The following is a 22,840-nucleotide window of genomic DNA, read 5'->3' as shown; positions in this document are numbered from 1 at the left end:
AAAGAAATACGGACACTCAGTTGCTCTGAAAGAATCATAATATTTACTACTGATTAGACAGAATGTGAGTTTACATAACCAATTTGAAAATATTCAACTTCATTTTGCAATGGCACAAAAGCAAGCATACTTAAGGCACTACCATTTCAACTGGCTATTGTTACTCCACATGAAATCTAACAGTATTTAATCCCTAAATGCAAAGTGACATACATTTCCTCATCTGTAAGATGATTAGCACAGTCAGTTAGAGCGTGGTGCTTATAACATCAAGGTTGTGGGTTCAATCACTGTATGGGTCATTCACTTAAGAATTGGACTTGATGATCCTTGTGGGTTCCTTTCAACTCAGAAGATTCAGTGATTCTGCAAGGTAGAAAGGTCTTTGAAGACTATGATTGCTGTGCTGCACCTTGGAAGCCTTTCTGAGCACCTGAGCATAACAAAAGTTCATGCATAAGGGGTACTAATAGGCAGACTTTGTCAGGCTTTGAAATGCCTTCTCCCTTTATTTCAGTTAGCACAAGAAATGTACAGATTTATTAAAACAAATGGAAGTGTGATAGAGATCTCATCACATCACATGCTTGTTGTTCAGCAGCTGAACATATCCCATGCAAGTAAATTCAGCATAGTCCACATTGCTTGCACAAGTCTGTCTCTGCTGACAATGTTCCAGCTGTCTCACTAATGCAGTTATTTGGAATTTACTTACATTTCAGATTGCTTCTGGACAAATAGCCCTGGACCAAGAAGTTCTGTGGCTTCTCTCTGAGTGTTTGATACAACAAAAGATTGAGCATGCTGAGGCTGAGCCCTGCAAAGTGCTTGTCATAAAGTATGTGTTTTATTTAGCATGTCAGAGGAGCAAGCCCCACTCACAGTCACCTTCTGTAGCAGTGACGAGTGCTGCCTCTTACCTATTCTACAAGAGAGCAGTTTCTACTAAAGCCAGCGCTAGCTCCTCTTCCTCCACAGACACCAAGCATGGGAGGTCAAGATCTATGAATAGAACAGATCACAGCATCTCCCTGAGAACTGAGAATTTCAAATCAGTGGTAGCATTAATATTTGACTCTGAGTCTACAAGCAAAAAACCTGACCCCAGGAGCACAGTAACACAAGCAATCCTGTTCACTGTAAATTAACTTCTTCCTGATTCAGTATCACCCAGCCAGCCCTAAACTGCCACCACAAGCACAAAGGGGTCATATACATTTGCCTTCCCATTTTGGGGAAGTTTATTACAGCACCTTGTACGCACTTGCACAAAGGAAAGATTATTCTCTATAGTCCAGATTTTAATAAGTTCTGTGACTAATTTTGCAATATTTACTTTTCAAATATGGTCAGCATCTGACAAGCCTTGTTTTGTTTGCATTTGCATATATTTTCCTTTGATTGGTAGCATCCTGTGGCCCTTTCTAGGGGCCAGAACATGGAGTAAATCCTCCCAAGAAGAAAGGACCTCACAATCTGCACTTTTAACCACACCAATGAATTTATTTACTTTGTGCATGGCATAATAGTTTTCTAGAGTAATTTCTTGATCCTGGTATCATAAGAATACATCCAAAAGCTTTAATCCAGATGCCAGACATGAAACCCAGATGAATTTCAGTCCCGTTGTTTCATCTGTTTAAAGCAAGATTCTATTAGCCAATGCTAACATGCATTCATAAATTTGGATGGGCCACAATTTCATCATCAGTGTTTATGTGCTTTTTCACATCACAAAAGATACTGACTGTCCAAATTCTAAAGCATTCATTTACGTCCTGTCCTTAATTTGCTGACGCTACTGAGCAATGTAATTATCCAAGATCAAAAACTGTTTTGCTTTCTTTGAAAACTGAGCAGGGTGAGAAGTCATTCAAAAAAATAATTAGTAATTGAAGGTACACAATACAGGCAAAACAAATTTGTCTACTTGCAGCATAAACAATTTTTTCATAGCTCTATCTGTATGCTTGGAAAGAATAAAATATCCCTGACCTGGCTTTTGCCTCTCCCTGGTACAACAGGTGATTGAAATGTTAGATGTCTTCACAGCTCCCTCTAAAGTGAAGCCTTTAACCTTTAAAGTGTTCTTTCTTATGTCTGTTCTTGACCTCATGCAGTAAACCAGAACTAAGTCAATCTCTATTCCTTCTAAAAAACTGTAATAGAATTAAATGTACAGGTCTTTTATTACTCATCTAATTCAAGAATCAATTAATGATTCCTCAGGGAGCTATTTGTTTATAGCTTTCATAATATTTAAACAGAGCTTGACTGCAATAGCCACAAATGGGAGCAAACTTACCTGAGTAAAAATGAGATACAAGAAAATCAGTGAGACCCATTGAAAACAAAAAAGTCACGAGGAACTGAAAATGTAGAAAAGTTAAAGTTCTTTGAGATAAAGTAGTTCTTTTTGTAGATAAAGTTCTTTGAGTGTCTTCAAAGTCTGCAAATTCTTAATTTCTCCAATCATTTTAAAACTAGAAGGTATAGAATGTTCGTTTCAGTCTGTATTGTTTTTGTAAAAATACAGCTGTAGAAAGTAAATGTCATTACAAGAAACAAGGTGGAAAAAGACCAAACACCCTAAGAGCACAAAACAACAAAGTTAGCTGAATTTCTCAAAATTCTGGCTTTCATGTAGAGGAAAAAAAGGCTCAAAGTTCCCTGACTTTTCCCCCTTTTTTTTTTTAGTTTAAATTACTTGTTGCACATTACAGTTGACCCAAAGTTTTCAGCCTCTGGGAGGGAAAAAAAAAATCAACATTTATAAAGCAATACATTATTTTCCTTCTTGAACAAACTCTTATGCTCTATATTATTGAACTATTTACCTAAATTATCATGAGCTGCTGTTCATGACACAGTGGAGAATGGTATCTTTGTATTGAGCCAAAATAAAAAAACCTAATTTCACCACAAGTCACAGATTTTGCTTCAGCTGCTACTAGCCAATGCTCTAACTCCTTGTACTGATGCCATGGCCATGAACGTGGATGCTGCTGTTGCTGAGGCACTGTTTAAAAATGTGTCTTTCTGCAAGACCCACTTTGTAACTCAAGCATTCTGCTTTGGCTGGTTCCTCACCCGGCCTCCTCTCAGGGGTGTAAAATCTAATGCAGCTGTCAACTGACAGGCCCACCTTCCTGAAGCATTCAGACAAAAATCAAGGAGGAAACAGAGTAAGGTGAACCAGACAGGGCCATTTTGGGGAGCAAAAGGGGCAGCCCCAGTGGACAGCTTTTTGTTTGGTTTTCATTAGCGCTTCCTTTGCTGATCATGTTTGCAGAGAAAAAAGCATTGAATTCACAGTCATCAGGCTCAGCCTTTTGGGATGCACCCTTTGGCCCACTGAGAGAGACGCAGGCAGTTCAGGGAAAACTGTTGTGTCTTCTCAGGGAAGGGGAAGAGGGATACTATTCAAATAAGAACTGCTTTTATAATTAATTTAGAAGATTTTTTTCCCCTTTCCTTTTCTCCCCAACAGTAGTTAGTTGCTATTTTCACCACCACCTAATTACTTAGTACTGGTTTGTGGGAGGATTCAGCTTAACACGGCATCCCACACAGGTTGTCATTTTGTCAAGAATTCCTTCATTAACAAGCTGTCAGTACCCTGCCAACAGCCACCATTTGGTTTGTTAAGGGACTGGGGGCTCTGGAGTGAAAAGTTGGCTCTGTACCCTTTCCTTTTTGTAAAAAAAAAAAAAATAAATAAAGCAAGAGGCAGATGTCTGCCAGTCTGTTCCTTTGTGACACATTGCAGCCTTTTCCCTTTTTTTCTTTTTTTTTTTCCTTGCTGAAAGAGCAAAGCAGTAAAGGAGAGAAAGGAAAATCACACAGACTGCGTAGGTTGTAGCTCAAGCTCCTGTCTCCTTATCAGGCTGCTTCCTTGGGAAGTTGTCTGGGTGCTCTTTGCTCCATGCTACCTCCCAGCCCCACATGCCCTCTGACATGCCCCACTTCAGCATGTAAAGGAATGCTCTGAAGGAACACAGGCACCATTTTACCTGCAACCTTTAAAACAATAATCCTAATGAAATATAACAACAGCCTGACCATCACATAGCTGCTTCCAGAGGAGTTTGTCCTTTCCAGCTAATTAACTGGATTAAAACAGATGCTGACAGGCTTTGCCAGGTACTCCTATCACCACTCTTTTGAGATATTGGTGATTAAGGATGGCTTTGTGCATCTTCCCCCTTGAAAGCCCAACTATATTTGCACAGTCATCTTTTTTTTCTCCTATTAGCTCCCAAGACCAAATCTCAGCTTGATTTCACTGATTAGTTTTTGATTGCACTGTGCCTACCACGTAGAGTTTCAAGGTTAGCACAGATGCTGAGAGAATTGGGGCATTTGTCCATTGTCTTGGGCATTTCCAAGAACCTGCTGTTGCAACCAAGTTTCAGCTATGTCAAGCAGGAATTTAGCTGGGTTGGCACAGATGATTGCAAATTAAAAGGCAGACAGTGGGACAGGGAGCAAAGAGCAATAGAGGTCTCTGTGGTATCCAGAAACTACAAAAATTAAGGATTGTTCAAAATGACAGGGGATTAAGTATTGTCTCTGGAGGTCTCTCTGGCAGGTTTTTGCTCCTTACAGGCCAGTGAGGCTGTCATTACGTTCAGAAGACACTCAAAGGAATTTAGGGGAATCAGACATTTTTTTTCTCCCTTTGTTCTTATCTAACAATTATGCCTTAAATGTGTGGTAGACTCTCCTGTCAAATCATGTGTGCAAGAGTCATATCTGCACACAGAACACTGATACTTATTTGCCAACAGTCTTATGCACATTCAGCTACCTACAAATACAGGTTTAAAATGCACCCAGGTAAACGTTTCAGCTTATGTTAAAAAAAGTGCAAAGGTGTTTATGCCCCTATAATTCCAGGAAACAGAGAATTATGAACAAAGATCAATCACATACAACTTACACAATCACAGTTATACAAAAATGATCTCTGAAAGTTGTATTTGCTTTGCTCATAGATGCCTTTTGCACAAAAGTGTCTGGATCATGAAGGAGGCTTTATAATATTCAAGTACAGTGTAAACACAACTATCTGGATAGGAAAAACTCTCCCCTTGTCAGCTGCAAATAAATCCCAAACATAATTTCCATAGAGTCCACATGAATGGAATCAGGGAATAAGTAGAAATTAAGAGAAACAGGTTGGATGCAGTTTGTGCAAGTCATCATCTCTGTTCTACTCTGTCTTTTACCCTGTCCTCCCATCTTCTTTTCTTTCTTTTGTTCTTTGCTTATTTAAAGGGTGGGTTTTTGTTTTTTTTTTTCCTTCTGTCAGTTCACACAATACTGGAGAGTGTAAAAGTGGGATAAATAGAACCAGCTGGGAGATGCTTTGATAACCAGATAGTATGCACCTTGAAAAACACGTGTGGAGAGAGAAAGATAGATTATATAGATATAGATTAGATATAGATGATATAGATAGATATAGATTAGATATAGATATAGCTATAGCTATAGATATAGATGATATAGATATAGATAGATGATAGCTAGAGATAGATAGAGATAGATAGAGATGATAGATATAGATATAGATATAGATATAGATGATATAGATATAGATATGCACACCTTCACCTCTGCAGACTTTTTAATCTCTTTGGGCCCCTTCAAGCTGTTGCCTCCACTGGATTAGCTCAAAGCTGAGCACTGGTGTTCCCACTGCCCTCCCTGGTGACAGCAGCCATCCAGGTTCAGCCAAAGGCCTCCACATGGGTATTGTCCCAGGGCACATGTGACAGGGGTCTGTCTGTAGCTCTGAAAACCTGCTGGAAGTATTTGCTCTGTATTTTAACTTATCAAAACCTGAGTTCTCCATTTTCCCTGGGTATTTCTTCTGTACTTTTTCCCACATTAGAGAAATTAGACATAGGATCATCCCATGTCATACCCAAGGGATTTTGTCCTTGTGTCTCACAAGGGATAATGTCTTTCTAAAATTTGGTTGGCAATTTTGAGATAAAAACTTTAAATAACGCATTGTAGTCAGGGGAAGCAGAGGGAAACCAGAGGCTTAAAATTCAGAAGGCTTCAGAAGTTTGCAAATGAGAAAGAATCCTCAGATGATCACCATTTACCTGCCTCTACTCTTCAAGAGGAGTGCAAATGAATCCAAGACATCTAATAAATTATGTTTAGAACAGAGACAAGCTATGTGTTTACAGGGCCCCAAATGACATGTTGTTAGAAGAACTGCAGCAGAAGCTATGTCCACACAGTCAATACTGGGAAAACTAAAGCAGTGGCAAGCAGGGTATGGCCCAGAATCCAGCCTGCGGGATGATTCTTTATCCACAGCAATTTCCATGAGTTAAATGCAGAAAATAAAACCTGAGACAGGTTAAAAAAGAGGAGTACTGAACAATCCTGTGCTCTGTTGCAGACAGAATCACCTACATTTTTAAAGTGGTACTTGACAATCCGGCCGTATGGTTCCCATATAACTTAATGGGACTCAGGAAGCCAAATTCCTTATGTAGCATTTTAACAATGCTAAAAAGCATGCCAGGCTCTACACCCATAATTTTTATTTGCTGCAGAGCATTAAAAGATCAACTGGATCTTAAATGTTACCATTATAAATATGTTTCCTTGAAAAACTGAGAAAAGAGGGACTGAGACAGAGAAGTAACTGGCAAGACCAAGACCCTGGCAGACCACAATACTGCTGCACAGCAAGTACTACCATCAAACACTAATGTTATTTAAGCATGGGCAGGGCTGGAGATAAAGTAAAATACCTGTTCTTGTCTTTCAAAGCACTATTAGGAATGTATTAATCCTTCTGATACTGAACGATGTAGCATTACTCCTCCTTTTCAAAAATAAAATTAAAAAAAATAATAAAATGAAATAAAATATAAAATGAAATCTAAAATAAAATAAAATAAAATAAATATATATATATATATATTTGTCATTATATCCTGGATTATTTCAAAGCCTCAAATAGATGAATTTTCATATAGGGTTCATTGAGATCATTATTTGTGCCTTAAAACAGCTATGCTTCTTAAATATCTGTGTGGACACTGAATGACAACATGCTAAAAATATTTAGAACATCTCAAAACAGTTTCTTTGTATTGCATTGAGTATCCAGTGCACAGGAATATCTCTGTGTTTTGGTGAAGAAAAAATCCCAAAAAATTAGCATAGACTCCCAAATGGATGACTGTTTACTTCTTCTTGCAGTTTTTCTGGTTTATGAAAACTCCTGTTTACCAACTCCTGTTTTTAGGATGCCAGCCATGTTAAATCACATTTTCAAAACTAGACAAGACCAAACTCTTCTACTAAGGCAAATCTGTGCCTGTGAGCTTTAATAAAGCAATGCCAACTTATGTTGATTTTAACTGTGGGCTCAAGGGTCTTATTTCATTCATATCTGTATTTGTACAGTATCAGCCTAAATGACATTACAACAAAATCCTCATAACAAACTTAGCTCAGGAAAAAGAAGCTACATTATCTTTCAAGTTTAAATATTTGCAGCATTTAAAATGTCTTTAAATAAAGTATAAATATGAAAGGTTTCAAAAGTTAGCCTAGTTTCTAAGGAGAGCAGTTAAACAATGACTCTGATAAGATTTGAAGCCTACATGATTAAGTTTTGCATACATGAGTCTGGAGTTAATTTTTTATGCACCCTAATGCTTCTGTAGAGTGCTTCATTTTTTATTGGCTAGCTGTGATGCTTTAGCTGCACTCTTTTCTTGCTCACACAATAACAAAATGTACTGTATCTACCAAAGTAAGACCCTGTCCTGGCACTGGTTCTGAAGCAGCTTTGCTTTCACAGTACCAGTTGTATTGGTCTCCAGAACCAACCCACACAGGGTTTTGGGTTAGGAATCAAAATACACAAGAACTAACATGCTTTAAGAGTCTCAGAGAAGTATTTACAAGACCAACTTCAGCCAAGGAAAGTGATTCTTCCTCAATTCCCTCTGGAGGACAGAGACAGACTTCTTTGGGAGCAGCTCATGTCAGCTAAATCTCAGTGTCTCCCTCAGATGCCTTAAATGTTTTAGATTTCAGTGTCAGCACTATCAAGTGTAAGCAGCTGAGGGAAAAATCTAGATGCTTGTATCCTCCAAAATTATAGATAAATGCCTTAGAGGACTGCTAAATGTCTCTGACCAGTTTAGTGTCTCCCTGCCATTGATCCCAATGGTTTCAGTCCTGTCTTTGTACATATGCCAGATTTTCTTTTCAGTTTTTCAGACCATAATATTTACAGTATGATCTGGAAAAGTAAATAACTTAGACTGCATGTCAGATACCAGGTTTCTACATTTGAAACAATTTAAAGTGAAGTAAGAACTTAATTAAGTTTTGACATAGAGGTTAAGGTAACTAGCTTTGCACTTCTAAAACAACTTTTACTAATGGCAAGTCTCTGTCTTGAGTTACATAAATACTTTTAAATACTGCTCCTTATCAAAAAAAGAATTCACAGCAAAAGAGATAGTGGGTGATACTTAGACTTTAGTATGTGGAAACCATTATCCAAAGAGGGAATCCAGACAGAGAAGAAATAGTCTGTTTATTTTAAATACAGACATTTGACAAATGTCTTAGGGCTTTCATACTGGTATTTCAGCTAGCATTTATTTTAACAGCCATAGGAAATCCAAATTATAAAAATTCAGTGCTCAAGCACTGCTTCAACAGCTAAACTGAGGGGACAAGACCTTCCACATAATTTTTCCTTAGAACAAACAAAAGGAGACTTCACAGTTATCACACTAATCTCTCTTCTTCCCTACATTTATATACTATTGTCCTAGACTGCAAGGCAATGTGTATTCTATCTACCATCTGTTAGAGGGCAGTTATCTTCTCTTAATTGGGCAGTTTTCTTTATCTCTTCCACAAACCAATCCTCCCTCCGGGGAGACATCTGCTGATAATGGGCTATTGAATGTCACTGCATGACTGATAAAATTACAGCATCCCATTGTGAGATGCTCCACCCAGAGGGAGGAGCCAAGCATTTCTACCTGGATATAATCTGAGATTTTGGGACACCGGAACAGCCTTTCCACTGGATTCCCATAGGAACAGCTGCCTTTTCTACTGGATCTTCAGAAGAAGACCAGAGCCTTCTGCAGGATCACTGCTTCAACAGAACCACACCTGACACTCCAGGAGGACTGCAGCCACCATTCCAATTGGACTGCTACCAACACCCTGTTCAACAGGGTGTCAGGTTGTATTCTGACTCTGTCAGTGTTGTTTTGGTTCACTTCATTGTTTATTTTATTTTTTATTTTCTTCCCTAATAAAAAACTGTTATTCCTGCTCCCATATTTTTGCCTGAGAGCCCCCCTTAATTTCAAATTTATAACAATTAGGAGGGAGGGGGTTTACATTTTTCCATTTCAGGGGAGGCTCCTGCCTTCCTTAGCAGGAACCAAGGATGTCTTTTCAAACCAAGACAGCTGTACAAAAACATAGCCATCCTAGGTCCTAGCACTGGGTTAGGTCTTTCTCATTGCAATTCAGTTATAACAATTTGTTTGCCCACTTTGTCTGTCTCCTTCAAGTCCTGGTGTGCACCCCAGCTGCTTGGCAGTGAAGGCTGCTCAGCCACTTGCAAGGCTCCTCTCTTGAGTCAACACTGATGTGACCACAGAATGATGTGAGATTTGACATACGGCAAACAGAGTAGGATCACTTTTGAGATCCTTTTAGTATTTTTGGACTAGATCTAGACATACCGATCAGCATGTGGCAGGGCTTTACAAGCATGCTGACATATAATACCCATTGATATTTCAGCATTTGGGGTGATTTTAAATACCAGATGACTTCCATCTACATTTTTAGGCACCTAGGTCTTGTTGTGATGTAATCTTCTTTTGAAACAAGAATTTCAGAGAGGAATTAAACTTAACCACAATTTATTTTGTCTAACTGGACATGTACATAAATACGTGTGATATTTTATGAACATGCACACATACACACATATAGCTATACATATATATATATATGTGTGTGTATATATATAAAAATTTGTACATACATCTCTGCACCCAGAGGCCTGAGAGACATCAAGGTATCATTTTCAGTGATAAGTGAAAGCCTACAAACACATAGGAAAAGGAAGTGCAGATCACATGGTGGCAGCTACCCACACACAGAGACAGAGTTTCCTGACAGGTTGAAAGAGGAGACAAGATGGCACACAGGAGAGCAGAAATTTTAAATATGAGAAATTCAGTCCAGGTTCAGTCACAGGAAAGCCCACTGATTTCAGTGCAGGCCCAGTACACTGGCAGAAGCTGCATCACTGATCTCCCACTTTTTGAAGCCAGGGCATCTTGGCTTATCAAAGAAATAGACAGCACATCTGATTTACGTCCTTTGGGCTCCTAAAGATGTAAAAGACAACCAAAACAGAAACTTTTGAATTCCCGTGTTTTGTACAGGAAACCTAATCATGACTGTGGGACTGTAACTTGTGCTGAATTTAGCTGCTACAGAAGCAGCTAAACCAAATCTGTCCCCATAAGTCTATAGCTTAGTTGCCTTTCATCTCAGGGTTAGGTTTTCAAGATGAAAACCTTTCAGCAACATTAGCAAATGGATTCCATTTATCAGTTGACAAATTGATGGTGTCTTCCTGCTTAAATACCATTATTTCAGTCTAATTATTTAATCCAATCTGAATGTCATGGCTATTAACAGTTTACCAGCAAAGGCTGCTTTTATTTTTCTTTTTAGATGATGTAATGCTGCCTGAGAAAATGGGGTTTGCAGCTACTTATATATCTATATCTATATCTATATATATTATATATATACACATACATACATACATACATACATACATTTGTGTGTGTGTGTGTGTGTGTGTGTGTGTGTGACAATCCATGATTCTTAAACAGAACAGGGTCCTCTCAGCTCCCTGATGTGGTCAAAATACTGATATGGCGTTTGATTTTCCACTTATTGTACATTGTATTACTGTATCATGCAGATTTGTAGTTACGCAAACTCAGCAAAAATATATGTCAATAATAGACAACTCAGAATTTTTGCAACCATTTACACTGTTTAGAAGTATTTTCTACTTGCCCTCCATATTTGCAAATGACTACAAGCAGTAGAGAATCGAGATATTTATCTTGGTGATTGATGTCAATGAAAAAGAAATTAAATTTTAATCATGTGTTTAAAAACTGTTCATCCTTGGTAAGTCTGTGAGTGCATCCTTTCAAGGCTACTCCAAGGAAAAGAACAATAGCTTAAAGCTTCACTGCTCCAACTGTTCTGCCATTCCTCCAACTAGCAACTGTTGAGATTGAAAACTGTCATCTGGAAGTTTTTTCTGTAAAAAAAAAGAGATTGTGTCAAGAACAAGTTTTGGCTAAGAAATACTATTTCAGCAGTTTCCTTTTTTTTTTTTTAACAAGATATATAAAATTAAATAAGCCTTCTGATTTCAGTAGATTTCAAATTCTCATGACTTTTTACTCTATTTTCTTCTATTGTAACTATAATCATTTGAGTGAACAGAACTGATTTTTTTTTTCCATCTTCTGAATCATCAGAGAGTTCAGCAAGACTGAAAAGACAGAGTAACAAAAAGAGAAATAAATTTTTTAAACCTAGCTAATAATCCAACTTTCAAAAAGTTGTGTCCCATAACTGGACATTTTAAAAAGAAAGAGATAAAAAGTTAAAAAACTTAAATGTTATTCATATTGTTAGTCTCAGTGACAGAAAAAAGGGGGGTGTAGAATTAATATAAAAATTTGTGAATAGACTCCAAAACAAATTAAAAAATAAAAGTAATGAAACATTGTATTTTAAAGACTGAATGTGAAATTCTTAATAAGCGTGTATAACCACACAATTAGAACTTGTCCACACCGACCTCATAGCCATCTTGTTAAAGTATTTGGATTTGTAACACTCCAATAAAATAAGGAATTACAATTTCTTGTCTATTATCAGGGGAATAATGGTGATGTAGCAGTTTTTTGGGAATTAGGACTGCAGAATATGCCTTAAAATTACAAAAATAATGTATTTTACTTCAGTTTTCAAAAGGACTGATTATGAAAATGTTTCCTCCTTAGAGAACTAGTTATGACTAGAATTTCTTCAGTTTTGTACATCTATGGAATTCTAATGATAGTTAGTCCTTCATAAGCAAGGATAGACTCAAGCTCTTTATTATTTGCCCTGCACTCCCAACTCCTTTTACAAACTGTGATTCACCACTGTACCTTCAGTGATATTTTACAATCCTAAATTGAGCAAATTCTATTTATTTCTGTGAATACAGTCTCCAGTTCTGATAGGTGTATCCATATCAGACATTATCACCTTGGTTTTGGTGATGTCAGCGATGCAAGGAAGTGGTTTTACGTGATGGAAATAGTTCTTTAATCATTTATGAAAACCATGCAGCTCAACTGCTGACATTGGATGAGTACAATGGCTAAATGTAACAGCAGGCTGTTGGAAAACAAGACTTCCTAAGCATACTATGGAAAAATCTGTCTCTGACAATCTCTTGAGGACCCCACTGCATTCATAGTGGACAGACTGGCTCAACTAGGAAACTACAAGCTTTGTTTGGGTAAAATCTGGTTAAACAAAGCTACTCATGTAAAGAGGAGAATGTCTGTGGCAGATTCACAGAAAAAGTGCTTGATGGGGAGCAAGAAGGAAGACCTTGCTGAAGGGTTTGAAGTAGGCAGTTTTTCCTCCTTTCCCAGAGTGAATGGTTTAAAGCAATGAGGATCTAGGTGAAGACTTTTTCTTACCTCACAACCTAATTTTCTTAAATGGAGGTTTGATAATGCTTGCTTCAGTTTAGCTAGGAATTCTGTCTATCACTGACAAATCCCTTTGCTTCTCCTGGGAAGGAGGTGGGATCAGCCCCCACCAACAAGGCTGTGACTGAAGCTGGGGCACAGTAACTGGGACTCAGCCTGATGCTGGGAGGATATAGGGGAAGAAACATGAAGTCTGTGGGAACAGGAAAGAGAAGAAGAAAAAATCAACCAAAAATACGGAGTAGGGATCACCCTGCCCTGCAACCACATAGCCATGACGGCAGTTGTCTGAAATGAGGGAAGAAGGTTTTGCTCATCTCTGTTCTAGTCAAACCCAGAAACAAAACAAAACAAAATAATTCCTTGGGCATCTCCATTTAAGGGGTTGCAGGTTTTTTCCACTGCTGATTTAGCAAGTAGCTCTCAGTTAAAATTCGTTTTGTACTCAGCTAAAACTTGAAATAAATATGCACTGGGCTACTCTAAGACTGACATGAGACATAAATGAGAGATTCACTTCAGAGCCCTGGGAGAATCACTGGCCTTGGCCTCTTGTGACCTGCAGCGCTCTAAGTCTACCTGCTGACCATTAGTACTGGTCTCCTATCACCTCCTTTTCAGCAGGCACTATGTAGATTTAAGGACAATGAACTGCTTCTCCTTGCCTTGAGGTTTTTGATGTTTTAATGTGTCGTGTTTTTTTTTTTTCCCCAAGAAATAAAAACTTTTAGATAGAAAATCTTTTGTCTTGGCTTAGATGCAGTTGGTGATGCCAAAAATAATACAACTTTTAGATTAACAATATTTTTCAAAGAGTGAATCAGATGACTGATATCTTCATTTAATAGCCTCTGTTAGCTACTTCTACTTATGAGAGGACATAATTTGCCTCTCTCTCATTTTATTTTTGGGAAGTTTAGCAGTGCAAGAATTCTCCCTTAGGATCACAAAGCAAAGTTGGAAACTAGAGATGCAGAAGGAGTATTTGTTAAAAAGTATATAATTGCAAGTGCCAGTTTTTCTATAAAAAGGAAGCTGAGAAGCATGCTATGAATGTTCATTTGCAAAGTCTCAAGCTGTGACTGCGTAGCTGTGAATCTCATTCCGCTATTGTCAAAGCACCGCATTGGTAATTGGCAAGAATGGATGGCTGGCCACATACAAAGTAACAAAAGTTACAAGATCAGCAGCAACTAAATTTACTTTCTTCTTCTCCAAAGTGTATAATCTCCTTTTGTTCTTTTTCCTCTGAGAGCTGCATGATAGGTGATGAAGGATGAAGTTGGGGAATAAAGGGAAAGCACAACCCCCGTGACTTAAAGCTAGAATCTAAGCCCTCCACTTGCTTTCCCCTCGTCTCTGCCCTGGAGCAGACTGTAGTGCTGCAAGAGGGGCCAAAGTGACAGTGACATCCAGCGAGCTCTCATCAGGGTCCCTTATCAAACCCTCCAGGGAGCTCCAGATGCCTGGATGTATTAAACCTCACAGTTGTATCTGCAGCCCGTCCTCCCCAGGGGAATAGCATCACCAGCTGGGAGGCAGAATGTGGAAGGAAGTCCTTATTAATGTCATGTGTCACAGTATGACGTAAAGTGACACAAGACACAATGTGATGGAATGCAACTTGGTATAGCACCAGCTATCTAAGGGGTAGGAATTTCACCTCAGCACCAACCCAGACTGAAAATGTCTGCTATAAATTCCTGTAATGTAGGAAAGATGCTGTAAAAAGATTGTGCCTCTTTTTTTGCAACATCTGTGAATAATTTGACATTTAGGCAACTGTGTAATAAAAATAATAAATAATAATTTAGCCAGAGCCTGTTGGATCCTTTAATAGATGCAAAACTTGAGCTGCTGGAGTCTCTTGAGCATTTCTGAAATGTTATCGGAAAACACAGGTAAAAGAAGATCCCATTGGTAGCTCTGAATGTCCCCTAATGATTCCCTATCCAGATAATTTGCTTAGACTCATCACCTTTACTATCATAAATCAAACCCTGATGTGATTTTAAGTCCCTTAGCTACCCACAGAGAAAATATATTGTATTAGATTGTTTTCTGTTGCCTTTTATCCTCTCCTATTCCAAGTCTGGTAAATATCAAGGCAAGTTTTGAAATTATAGGGAATTTAAAAGTGTTTCTGTTGGGTTTTCTTCTTTCTCAGTTTTATCCTTTAATTTGATGGAGTCTCTGAAAGAAAATTTTTACCCTTTGGTGGAGTAGGAGGACCTGATTTTGTGGTGTATGAAAATTAAGAGAGTTGGGTGAAGGCTTAAGATTTACAAAAATGGTTTCTCTGGGATAAAATGGGAATTTTTTTAATTCAATTTTTGGTTGTTTTACGCAAAATGAACTTTTGAAGACGTGAGTTTTGCTTCTCCAGCTGTGGTTCTGGAACACTAAATTGGGTGGTAGCACCATGACTGGGTGGAAGTCGCCACAAAAAGTTATGTAGAAATATATCTCAGAATACTCCAACCTAAAATGGGTGCTTCTAAAAGAAGTAGGAAGCAGTATTCAGAATATGAAAGAAGGTTCATTATGCAAAAAAATGTGGATATTTCAAGCTTTGTTTTATTTTGAATATGCCAAAACCTAAACTAGTTTAAGCCATCAATGAATCAAAGCTGAAATTCTGCACCTTTACTTTAGCCCTTCTAAACCCTCCAATATCACAAAAAAAAATATAGTGCAAAGCCACTGGTTTAACCTGATTGTTTTTCTTTCTGATGGAAAACTAAACCAAACCAAACTAAAACACCCATGCATATGGTTCAGGTTCCACTTTAACATCAGAACCACATCTCCCAGTGGATTACACTCACTGCCAAGCCCTTGTAGCTCACAGTATTGGTGTGGCCATATGGAGGGCAATATGGCAGGAACAGGGACTCTTACTCAGGGTAGGGGCCAAGAGGTGTTTTGAAAAGGATTGCAGGAACAGGGAGACCTGCAAGGAGCTGTGCAAAAGACTAAGCAAGCACTGATTAAAAGGGCTGTCATGGGGAAAGGACTAGAAATTAAAGTGATTGTTGGAGGCAGACTGGAAGGGATGCAAAAATGAAGCAGCAGATGGAAAAACTTGGGAAAGGCGCTAGATTTAAAGAACAGGGGTATGGCATGATTCTGATGGGAATATTTGTTACAAATTGAAGTGTCAGGATCAAAACAATTAGTTACTAAGGTGGTAGTAAAGCTCAATTTTTTCAGTATAGTGAATGTCAGAATATTTTCAAATACTTTAATTTTCAAGTTGTGTGATTCAACAGACTGCATTTTGTCCATAAGGGGAATGGGTTAAACCTGAAGTTGCAAGGCAAGAAGTCCTATAGAAAAAAAAATGGGACATTTGCCTTCATCCATCTGAACTGGAGGTAAATGAGCCATCTGGAACTGAGCAGAGAACTGAATAGCTTCTCTGAAGAGAATGTGGAAGCAGCATCCTCTCTGAGCACTGCTTTCCAGCATGGGACTCAGTTTGGCCAGAGGAGTCCTGTGAAGGTAGCAGCAGGTGAAGCAGAGATGTGGTGGATAAGTGTGAGTGAGAGAGACATTGATACATGTTTTCCAGGTTTGACAAAGTGAGCTTGAGCAGAGGTGTTGTTCTCTGCCCAAGAAGGATGCTGTGGGGCAGAGCCCCTACCCAAGCAATGCGCTCAGCCAGTTGACCAAGAAATGTCAATTTGCTTTAGAAAGACTATTTTGCTTTGCAAAAACTACTTTTGGCTGTCTCTGCTCCCTGTGAAGAGAAAAGTCCTCATTTCAGAGCAGCTCTAGGCTGCTCTGTGAAGGCAAGCAAGGGGCACGGGGATCCAGGAGCAGGCTTTACACATGCTGCAGTCCCAAAAACCCACCCACACTGCTTAGAGAATTCCAGCTGCATCAGAATTAGCAAGAACTCATGAGTTCATGCCTCAAGACTCTCAAGGTACCAGGGACCTGCTTTCAGTATAAAATAACTCATCTGCACAACAAACATCCTCCATGAGGCCAAGCAGGATAGAGATGGATGCAAACCTGCCCCTCACCCCTGAACACATCCGGGAATGCAGCTGTGGTGTTTAGTGTAGTTCAGGCAGTTTGAAGGGCTCTCAGCTAACCCTGCTAAAAACACAGACTCATATATCATATATGGATCAGCCATCTCTTTTTCCTCCTCTGTAAAAGTCTGCTTAACCAGTTAATGACCTCCTTGGCAACATTGCTAATCCTGACAATGGCTTGGGAGGAAGCCCTGGGAATATCACCTACATCACAGTTCATCACTGTCTCCTTCTTCCCTCATTTCTTCCCATCAAACAAATGTTCTTTCCTAAAGCCTTTCTGTTGCTTTTTGATTTGATTTTCCAATAACTCCCCCTGCTTTGTTGCACTGAACTCATCTATTCAAAAACAAAACCCCTATATAGTTAAACAGCAATTATGGAAAAGACCAGAGAACATGGACCTACATACACAGCAGCACAGTCTGTAGTTCTGTCCCAGATCCATAAGCACTGCAAAGTCTATTTTCAACAGTCTGCTGCTAATTTTGTGAGTTTTACAGGGCAACATAAGGTTAGGCAGGCCTTTAGTAGATCACAATGAGTAGCAGCAAGTAGTCACTGACAGACAGAAAAGGCTGCATCTCTTCAGCACTAACATGTGGACACTGCAGAATACATCTCTTTTAAACAAGAAATATCAGTAAGGGAAAGTCAAACAGCATTTGGAAAGAGCTAGGAAACATATTGGGGGATTTTATTGCAATTCTTTGCTTATTATAGATGTGCATTTTTCTGTGCTGCCTAATTACTGTCTGGGGCTCCGTTTTGGGAGCTGCATAGAGCAAGACAAAGCTGAGGAGCTGACAAATGGGCAAGCAGGCTGGCACATAGCATAGCAGTAACTAAGCCTCCCCCTGCAGCTGCTCCCCCTGCACCAGCCACTTCTTTCATCATAGCCCCACAATGATGCTTCACAGTGCATATCATACAGGATAATCTGGTTGCATTGGCTTACCTCAGATACCCACCTCCATCCAAGTCTATGACAAAACCACACACATCTTCCCTTGTGGTACCCTGTAAGCAATATCAAAACATAGGGAGGCCAATTCATTCCTTTAACTCAGTTTCCACTTTCTCTCTCTTTAGTAAGCGCATGCATGCTGTTAATAGTATTTCTTTAGTCTTCTACCAGGACTTGGTCTTTTTTTTTTTTTTTCCTTTAAAGGAGAAAAAATTATACTATTGGAGTTGGTTTGATTTCACTTTCAGAAAAGCGAAGCATGCTGCAGCAAATATATGCAATTGGACTTGTAAGGCTGGAACTCCCACACACACAGACCATTTCTCCTGGGAACTGAAACACTTTTACCATGTGTTGAGTGACAAAACACATTAGTATGTTCCTTATATAGAAACACCATATACTGCTGTGTTTTAAGCATAATTGGGTAGGAACGTTGTAACATGAGCTCTAGAAAGTTGGACTCAGATGAGTGAGTATTAATCGTTCCCAAGGAAAGGACTGAGATGAGATTTGGCTTCTGTGTTATGTTCTAGTCGATATGTAGCAGGCAGCTTGTATTTGCTTTGGGAAGTTTGGCATATTCCATTGCAAGTGATTTGATAGAGAAACACATGTATCCTGCATAAACATCAAGGAAATCTGTATTTAATGAAAGCAAAGCTGCATGTGCACATACACAGAAGAAAAAAGGAGGAAAAAAGAGGCAGCACTGCAACTGTACTCACAATCAGGCTGCAGGTGAACCTTGAGACAGATAAGCACTCACCAGATGTCATCTTCACCCCCAAAATTCACATGCCTTGATCCCCTCACCTACTGAGGAAACAAGAGAAATGTCTCCTGTTTTATAGGGCAGTGGATGTGGGTACCATTTGACAAGAATATGTCCTGTCATACAAAATGTGTGTCCCCTGTCCCATACAAAATTTGTGTAATGACCACATTGTTTTATAGGTCAGAGATAGAAGACCTGGAAGTAGACCTTTATGCTTGGATAGTGATTTTTTTTTTTCTTTTTTCACCTCTGGATTGCCCTTTAAAAAATAATGCACTTAATTGCCAGTACTTCTAATTGCAATGAATTCCTAACAGCATTAGTTTCTTGAGCCCAATCCTGCAGATGGCTCTGGAAGTAGCCTTGTTTAAATTCAGGGTAACAGAATTATCAGAATGTGGAGCTGGGCTCTGAGCAGGTAAGGGGATGCTGGAAATTACTTGTGCCATGAAATTGGCATTTATAAAGCTTGACCTGTCCTGTGCGAAATGATGAGGCCTGTGAAAGCTAAATTGGTCTTCAAGGAACAGCACTAATATCAGTCCATCATTCCAGCTCTGCAATAACCAGACATGGAAGACTTAGTACCTTAATAGCTTGTTTACGGGTCAGCCTGGGCTCCTGTGCCCTGCACACATGGCCGTGGTCTGCAGTCTTGCAAGGAAATATCCCAGTCTGTTCAATTTGCTTTTCCTACCTATAAAAGAGGTTTCTGGAGAGGCTCAAAAAAAAAAAAAAAAAAAAAAAAAACACAGCAGCAGGAGAAAGAAGCAGAATGATTTTTGGAGTTGGCTTTCTAGAAACACCTCTCCCTGCTGCCTGCATTCATGCTTTGACAGCAAAACTGCTCTGGAGCCACTGATATATTCTTGTCTTTTGTGAGGTGTCAGGAAGATCTGGGCATGAAATCCAGGGCATGACTGTGCATTAAGCAGCACCATTTTCACCTCTCTATAGCTCTCTGTGTTGCAACAGATTCTTTCTTCATCATTGCTTTAAGTTAAAGGAGAAACTCCTTAACCATTTCTCTTGACATTTGGCTTAAAAGACTTTTTTAACAGCTATTGCTATATATATGCTTCACTTTTCTGTTCGGTTCCCTTTCTCCCAATTATTTTGAAAATATTTGCCATGCCCACATTCACTTTATGTTTCTGGCATTTTGGGATTTCAAACTTGAAAATATGTCTCAAATACCAGCATGAGTTTCAGACAATGAAATCATTAGCTTGAAAGAAAAAGCCTAAGCTGTCCATCAGCAGTAATATTGACTATGTGACAGAATGCATAGAGCTTGTTATCCACATAAGGAATAGGAATTTTTTTTTTTTGAATGCAGGAAATAACCAGAATGGCATTTATTAAAAAGATAAGAAAAGGGATTAATAAAATGTAGTTGTTGGAGCATTCTGAGTACGGTGATGGGCCAGTGAAATGTTTTCAGTGTTTTGATCAAGAATAATGTAAGGTGTTCAGGGTGTAAAGGTAATGCAGCCCAGGGGATATTTGTCCAAGAAAGTATTTCGTTTTGAGACAGTATTTCTGAAAGTCTGGTTAGTGTTATAATTGCTTCAAGTTTCTAATTATTTTATAGCTTAAGTAAAATTCGTTTTTAGAGGAAAGTATTGGGTTTTTTACATCTATACTGTGGTGTAATTTAAGAACAGGTAAAATTGAGCATCAAATAAAAATTTAACACAATTAGATTCTGATCCACAGGAGTATTCAAACCTAACTTTTTATATCTGGGCAATTTCATTATCTCCATTGGCAATGTTGTCTCAGCTGTGTCCTTTATGTTACCTACAACCATATACTACTATTCCACATCAAAAGAGATGATTAATATCATACTATGAAAAAGAAAAAAAGCTTGATTTTTATGCAATGAAAAAAAAATTTAAATAATAAAAATGCTCCTGACTTTACTCTGGATAGGAGTCTATACACAATTGCTATGATATACAAGAGCATCTCAATCTGTGTGGCTGCAGTAAAGAAAAATCAGAGTAGTGCTTTGCCTTATTGTCTCAGGTTAGATACAATTGTGATTACCTCATCCTCCTTCATTTCATATAATTCTCCTTCAGGAGAAGAAGCAAGGAGGGGTGGCACACCTGTTGCTCAAAACAGACAGATGTCTCTGCTACTGTTACAAGCTTAATCATAATTCAGTTCCTCGCAGTGTGACTGTGTCTTATGCTGGATCTTCTGAAGCTGCCGATACATTAAAAGAAAGCAGGAAAAAATATTAACTGTGTTTTGCAGATCAGTTGGTGTCAATAAATATCCAGATTTTTTTTTATATGGCTGAGCCAATTTAATTTATGTTTTTATTACATGCCAGAAGCAAAGGACATTCTGAGTGCAAAATATTGCAAACTGTGAAAGAAAAAGGTGACTCAGCTGTATGGTCAGTTTCCTCAAGCCACTCATCATTAGCCCCATGCTCCTTGTGACCTTTCCTAGCCCACTCCTGAACAGAGATGTGACTACAACAGGAGGTCGGATGCTTCTTCATTACTCTTAGTCTCCACTCTGATGCTTATTTTTGGCTGTAGAGTGAGTCACTTTGGGAGGGAAAAATCGTTATGTTAAAAAGCATTCATTAAGGAAAAATTAAGTAGGCAACACCATTGTGTAGGGTATAAGGATCTGCATGAATATAGTACAGTCTCTTGGCAGCTGAGATGCTGTATCTGTGTTTAAATTTGCCTGCTGCAGATTTTTAAAGCTTTGGTTACAAAATTTCATGTACAGGGGAGCAGAGGATGCTCCACAGGGACATAATGGTCTTTTGAGAAATGTACTGAGGGGATATGACCCCCTTTAAAATACATTTTTGCCAACATACACTCACACTTCACATGCAACAACCCCACTCTTTTGGGTATGACTGTGCAGGATAGAAACCTGTGCTTTATAGTCATACACAGAGACATACAAATGTGGTAGGTGGGCTGGGATGATTGGCCTCCTTCCTGAACAGTGATGTCTCTTACTGCCTGGTACAGCCAGCCCTGCCCAATGCTGCTGCTCTTCTGTGTGTGTACATGAAGCCCTTTGTGATAAAGACTATCTTTTTCTTGTTCTTCTGCATAGTAGCCAGCCCTCTGCTAGGATGTGAGGTAGTGCAAAGCCTTATATTTTCTAGATCTGATGGGAATGGATCTGCAGCCTTGGTGCAATCACACAGAGGTCTGAGTTGTTGAAATGCTGAATTATGGATGAATTATTGCAAGTCAAGAGAGAAAGGCAATGCAGATCATCTGGGAAAGACTGTGACTGGCATGAAGCCACTGGATTTGTAAACTGGATGGGGTCCACAGGCTGGAGGTATATCCTCCTAACACTATGAATTCAAGCAGAAAGCTTTAAAGCAACTTAGTGAAAACAGTGAATAACATCATCAAATATCTCTTAAAATTTATCGAAAACATTTGTCATGTTTAGAATAAAGAGATTTGCGTATTACTGGCCAAAGCAAGGGAACTTTTGCTGCCATCCTGCCCTTCCCTTTTCTTACTGCATTCATCTCCTTTGTCGTCTATTTAACTAGAGTCCACAATTATATCTTCCTGTTAAAATGGGAATAAGATAGAAGTTCCAGTGAATTTAGTAGATGCTTAGAAAGAACTTTGGAGCAAGAAGCAAGATCAGGATTTTGAAAGATCTGCAAATAAATTTATCCTAGCACATAACTCCAGCTGCTTTCGACTGAGAAATGGTCACTTTCCCATTGTCCTTATTGCACTATTCAAGGCAATGCTGGGGAAGGATAACTGCTAAATTCATCCCAATTTTGTAAAACTTGACTATGTATCTTGGTACCACTCCTCTCTAAAAGTCTATATGGTAGTTTTATACTGACTATGAAAGGAAAAGTCACTTAAGGCAAACTGGATAGGGAGCAACAGACTAAACTGCACATATACGGCTTAGCTGCATTTTTTACCATTATCATCTCTTGTTGCTATGGAGAGACAGATTTTATATATGTGCCAGCAAAATCGGGTTATTCAGTGCCAAGCTATCAACTATTGCAAAGATTTCAAAAATGAGTGGCAGAACTTTCTCTGTTTTGAAGGACAGAGGACATTCATCTCTATTTGTCAATTAAAGGTTTGCTCAGTCATTTGAAACCACTAGATTTTTGGCACACCTAACATAATTAACTCTGCCTGGAGTAATTATAATGAAGTCTCAA

General features: G+C 38.7%; 1 long non-coding RNA gene across 1 annotated transcript; it reads right to left on the bottom strand.

The window, feature by feature from the left end:
- Window positions 1-12,828: 12,828 nt before the first annotated feature.
- On the bottom strand, window positions 12,829-20,861 carry LOC137482036 (uncharacterized). The gene is made up of 5 exons (XR_011003857.1): window positions 20,751-20,861; window positions 19,222-19,330; window positions 18,584-18,674; window positions 17,847-17,908; window positions 12,829-13,035 (listed from the first exon to the last, which is right to left on the bottom strand). It is a non-coding gene; the product is annotated as an uncharacterized lncRNA (long non-coding RNA).
- Between the last annotated feature and the right edge of the window lie 1,979 nt (window positions 20,862-22,840).

This window comes from Anomalospiza imberbis, chromosome 1 (genome assembly GCF_031753505.1).
Source record: "Anomalospiza imberbis isolate Cuckoo-Finch-1a 21T00152 chromosome 1, ASM3175350v1, whole genome shotgun sequence".
Classification (NCBI taxonomy): domain Eukaryota; kingdom Metazoa; phylum Chordata; class Aves; order Passeriformes; family Viduidae; genus Anomalospiza; species Anomalospiza imberbis.
This window is presented reverse-complemented; position numbering and strand designations above follow the sequence as displayed.